We start from the raw sequence: 6000 nt of genomic DNA, 5'->3' as shown, positions 1-6000 counted from the left end.
AACAACCAATTTTTTTTTTTAAATTGATGAAGTCTTTAGTAAAAACATCTAGTCCTGTGTCCTGAATCAGATGAAGCAGCCATGGAGGTGCCAGGCATTTCTTGAAGTGGGGACGTGCAGCGGTGACGTGTGTACAGCACAGGAAAAGCCCTGCACTCCCCTCTGCTGTGTACTCCCTTGCAAGGTCACTTCAGGCCAACAGATCTCAACTGGAAACTCTGTAGGAATACCTGAAAAGGAGCCAAAGTATGCAATAATTTTGGGCTTAATTGTCGAAGAGTCCAACCTTGGAAAATGTAGCTCTATTCCTTGTTGTGAGATCACAGCAACCCACAACTGTGCTGACTCTTTTTATGTGCAATTAAGCTAATATCTTGACTTTCTGAGTCAGAGTTCAAGCTAATTGAAATTACTCTAAAATACTAGTGGGCAACAACTGCATAGGACCAGCTCTCTTCACCACAGAACTCCAATTCATTCCTATTTCCTTTTGAAATCAATCACAACTCTTTAGCATTTTGACATTTTAATGATTAAGGGGGAATGTCTTGAGAACCAAACTTTCCTACATGGAATAGATCAGATAATCTGTGTGATATGGGAACATTGTGTAGAACTGGACATCAGATTTTGTTAAATTATTGCACTTTCCCTAATAATTACACATAAATTATGTCAATGCAATTAGCTCTCCAGCATTACAATTCCAAAGTTAGTTTGGGCCTCTCCATGTACAGCAACCTCCAGAAGAGACCTTTTGGGAATATTCAGGGTCCTAATAAAAACTGCCTTAGCACCTGCAAGTAGAAGGCAGCAAACAATCTCTAGACTCCAATTTCATCCCAAGTTTAGCAGTCATTTTTCTTTTACAGTAATTAACTTTGCCAACTAATCCTTATTTATGTAAGCAGAGTGTTTTAGAAAGATTGACTTAGCTTACATTAGTAGCGAAATCTGTAAATAATCAGTGGAAATTATATTTACCAAAGAGACTGTGTAGATATTAAACTGTGTGGTAAGTTACTTGTAAAGCATTCTTATGGTGTATAACTTGGGCTTCAGTTTTATAAGCTTCCCTTTTGTTGCCAGATCTCAAATAAGGGATTATCCATGTTTAGAGAATTCATTTTCTTTATTTCTTTCAGGCACAAGTGGGTAGCTATATTGATTTAGTTCTTCCCTTAGTTATATACTGCTTTCTCTTCTATCTTTTTGAGTATAGTTATAATATTTATAATGTGAACATGATTCCAGTACATCTGGATTTTGTGTGTTCTCATTTTGAGTTCATTTAAATTTAAAAAGTGTGAAATATATTTTTAAAAAACATAACATACGTAAGTTCATATAAATCTATGTTTCTTGTGCTTTTAGAACAGTCTTTGTATATAGTTCCCAGATGGCACCTTAACTATAAAGTTTCATTTAATAAGGTTTTTTTATGACTGTTAATCCAGTTGTTTCTTAGAAACTGTATTTAAAACTTTTTCTTGACCTTTAGATTACTTTAAAGTAAAAAAAAAAACAAAACAGGTTTTCCTACAAAGGTCTCATTATGCTGTGAGACATATGATGATGCTGACAAGGCATCATGTGTTTGTATGCAGTATGTGCATACATATTCACATTCCTCAGCTTCTAAAAGAAATCAATTTCTTTTCAGAAATTAAATCAGAAAACAGCTTTTTAAAGTGGGGCATTTTTTCTTTTGTTGGTTTTAGAAACCAAAAATAATCTGTCAGGGCCTCAAGTTTCATTTCCTAAATCGTGCACAGATACAAACCACTGAATGCTACCCTTAAAAACTCTACTTGCTAGTCTGAATCCATGTCAGATATGTTTTCCTTCTTCAGAAAACTTCATGTTTGCGTCAATGGAAGACAGATGGGTCTCCATGTAACTTGGGAATTCTGCTGAAAGCTGAAGAGATGCTGGCACAGGCCTGCTCACAGCCTCTTCTGTCACAGGGCATGGACTGACTGACTTCAGCTCGTGACCTCTCCAAAGCTGTGTGAACCTACGTATCTGCACAACTGCCAGCACTTAAAAATGGAATTTCCAAGTGTCTGGGGTTACAGCCTCATGTCAGCACAAGGCCTTTATGACAGGTTGATGGAGCAAAACTACTGCAAATTTCTATTAACTGTCTCTTAACCCAGAGGAAATATAATGACTGGCATATAATGACTGATAAATTGCATTAAGAAGTAATGTCCAAATAAACTGGCACAATAAATATAAAAATGATGACATTTGGGTTTACTCTATGACCTGATCACTATGTGACTTAAAACTGTGGGTTTACTTTGCCCAGTTACTAATAACCAAATACCATCACTGGACATATTTTATATGACCTGTGGATTAACAAATTTTCCATGCAGTAACTCTCATGTCAGCTGCAGGTGTTGCTGAGAATGAAAAACAAACCAAAGATGTAGCCTAGAACCACCTGCAGCTATCACAATGCTTATTTAGCAGTTACTCTGTTATGTCTCTTTAAAGCCAGATAGACTGAAAACACAGTGTTTACATCAACTCTCTACCACAAAACTTAATGGAATGCTGACACATTGCTAGCACTGTGTTACCATAGAGATACATAAAAAACCCTACAAAGGCCAGAGTGAAACCCACACCTGGCAGTGTTTCAGACCCGGTGAGATGATGATCTTTGTTGGAATAAGCACGATTGTAACTGTAGCTGCTCCTCAGTGCTGGCAGATCCATTTGCACCCTCTGGGAGAATCTTAGGACATTTAGCAAGAGTGCAGGAGGCATCACTCACCAGGACCTTAGCAAGGGCTGCTGCCCTTATACACTCACACTCTTAACTCTTGCTGGAGCCTCCTCTTTGGGTAAATCAGGTGTAAGCATGGATCTAGAACAATACCAGTTCCTGATCCAAAAGCTGCAGCTAAACCTCCTCTCTGGGCTACAAGCTCAATGCAGATTTTCTAATAGGGACACTAGTTAGGGTATTTTCCTTCTCTTCTGCTCCTCCCAGATCCTAGCTTTGTTAGTTTTTGAGTTAGGTTTTAAAATCTGTTTTTGGCCTTCTAGGCTCTTTCAGTACTACTTTTTAGATAGCAATATTATTTTAGATAAATGTCATTACCCAGAATGGCCTTAAGGCCTTCTGTTAACTCAGAAAAGCATTCCACAGACCAAACACTGAGCCAAGAGGGTTTGGGGTTTTTTTGCTTATAGTACTTTCATTCAATTTGTTATGCTTCTGTTCAGCCTAACCTCAAGTAAACCTTATATAAATAAGGTCATGTTTTCAGTTCCCACAAATATATACAACACACTGCAGACAGAACCAACAAACTACACGCAATCTCCACTCCTTCTTTAATAACCGTGTCACGCACATTTGTACAACATAACCACAAACACGAAGCACACAGGGATCCATTGGACTTCTTTAGTAAGAGAAGGATCTTCAGATCAGAGTTGAAACAGTGTCATTGTGCCACCAAGGAGCCTCAGCACAGAGATAACCTCCTCCTCAAGGTGAGCTTTTATCACAGAGCATCAGTCTACTACTCACCAGTAAAGCTCACAGTCCTTGGGCACTACAAGTGTTCAGAAAAGACAATCAAAAGTGAACAGTACCTAAAATCATAGAATCCATCCTTTTTCAATTTTGTTTTAAAGTCTTGATAATTTTTACTTTAGCTCAATCTTAATGTGTCTGGTGGCAGAATGGAGCCTCAAACATGCAGCTTGCATAAGGACTGAAGTACAGGAAATCACAGTCATGTGGCCAGAAGGCACCTCTGGAGGCCTCAAGACCAAGTCCCTGCTCAAAGCAAGGCCAGTGCTGATGTCAAACCAGGTTGCTCAGGACCTTGACCTGCTCAGTTGTGAAAATCTCTATAGATAGAGATGTCAGAGCCTCTCTGGGCCACTGTTCCAGTGTTCAACTCCATTCCCTTGCACCTGGGCGGCTCATACCTGTTTCCATATTTCCAGCCCTCCCTTTTTGGAGTTTGAGTTCAGAGAAGCACAGCTGGATCAGCCAAGCTGCTCCCCTGCCTGCCTGAGTTCCAGCTCACCAGACGAGCCAGTTTTTGTTCTGTGAGCATGTTCTCTTGAGTTTCAATGCACCCTCCTGATCTCCATTGCCCCCATCCCATGTTCCTGAGAGGTCCTGACAAACCAATTTCCTAAACAAGACAAATTCTGTTCTTCTGAAGGCCAGAATCTTTATTCTACTATTTGTCTTCCTTATTTCTCTTGGGGTCTTAATTCTAAGGTCCTGGAGTCACTAATGCCAAGGCTGCCCTTTACCTTCACATTCCTTCCTTCTTTGTTTTTGAGTAACAAATCCAGCATCGGGGTCAAAAAAGAATGCTCTTGATGACCCACAAAAATTGGTTAGACTGTTTTTACCCCACTGGGTGCCTCTCCAGAGAGCAGAGCAATTTTGTATTCCAAAGCAGCCTGTACCTACAACTGTGAGCTCCTTGTAGTTATTTAAAGCTTCATCTGCTTCCTCTTCCTGATCAGACAATTTATAGAAGGTTCCTGCACAGTGTTCCCCATGCCAGTGTCTCCACCAATTTTGAACCCTCAGCTCTCAGCCAACTCAGTGCTTACTCCAACAAGCAGGGGAACGCTCCAGGCAAATATAAACTGTTTTGTGTAGAACACAACTTCCACTCATTTCCCTGTCTGCTTTTCCAAAAAAGCTTGAATCCTGCCATCTGTAATGTGCTGTGCCACACTGTCCCTGTGATGCCTAAAAGGTTCCAGCCCTGCCACTGTGCTGGTATGTCTAATCCTCTGGTTTATTTCCTATGTGTTGACACACTGTGTTCATGCTCCCTTTTCTGGGCAAACAAATGAGCCTCCTGTAACCTGGTGTCCCTAGCAATTCTGTTCACCCCCAACCTTCCATTATGTGTCTCTCAGGAACTGTCCCCATCTGCACAGGTCCCTCAATGGTGGATGTAACCTAGAGCTTAAAACATCAATTATCTGCAAAATGAAGCATTCCCTGTTAGCATGGCAGGCTGTGGAAATAACCAGCAAGACTGCACCCTCTGCATTCCTTGCAAACTCACAAAATTTAGGGCATTATTCTGTTCAAAAACCCAACTGTGATAAGCCAACATCATTATGTGGAAAAAAATGTTTTGACTTTTTGTCCTTAGTTACTACTGGAAGATTATTTTCCTTCTCTGTGTTTTTTCAATAGGGATCAACATGTGCATTCCCATTTGAGGTGCAGCAATGTTAAACCACTGCCCATTTGCTGCACTGGAAGATGCTGTGAATTCATTTCCTGAACTGTAATTTGAAGGGGTCCTGCATTTTGCTGCAACTGACCAAAACTGAAACTTGATGTAGAACTAAATAATTTAAACTAGGAAGAATTTCTCATACTGCTCACAGATTAAATTTTTCTTCCTGACCTTGGACAGCGCTGCCCAGCACTGTGACATCTGTTCCTTCCCTAAGCTGCTGCTCACCGTGGGCAGTGAACAGATGCAGAGCTGGGCCATTACACAGACAGGGTAGGGGAGATGGTCAATCATCCTGGTCATCTGATTGCTTAAAATGCAAAGCAGGATGGGATTTTAAAAAGGTAAAATGCTGGCTAAAGCAAAATACTTAATATGTTCTTAAATATAAAAATGGTTGAATAAAATGGGCTTATGGACCTGCTTAATGATTTCCAGTTCAGCTTCTTGATTACTCTACAAAGGTACAAGGCAGTACATATTACTGACAATTTTATAGCTTTTTTGGACCAGCATCCACACAGCAGTGCAAATATGCAACTTCTGTCTTAGATATTTCTGTTATTTTCAGATCATCTGAAATGACTGACACATCTACACCTCAGACCTAACTTAAAATAACTTCATCATGTATGACAATTTGTCAACTTTTTTCAAGTACATAATGCTCCCACAAAGTCAACAATTCAGTCATCAAGAAAATCAAACCAAATTTTTTTTTATTTTAGCTTATTGCCTTTGAAAAGCT

This window comes from Melozone crissalis, unplaced genomic scaffold, assembly GCF_028551555.1.
Source record: "Melozone crissalis strain CALT ecotype California unplaced genomic scaffold, PUWL_Pcris_2 ptg000027l_1, whole genome shotgun sequence".
Lineage (NCBI taxonomy): Eukaryota > Metazoa > Chordata > Aves > Passeriformes > Passerellidae > Melozone > Melozone crissalis.
This window is presented reverse-complemented; position numbering follows the sequence as displayed.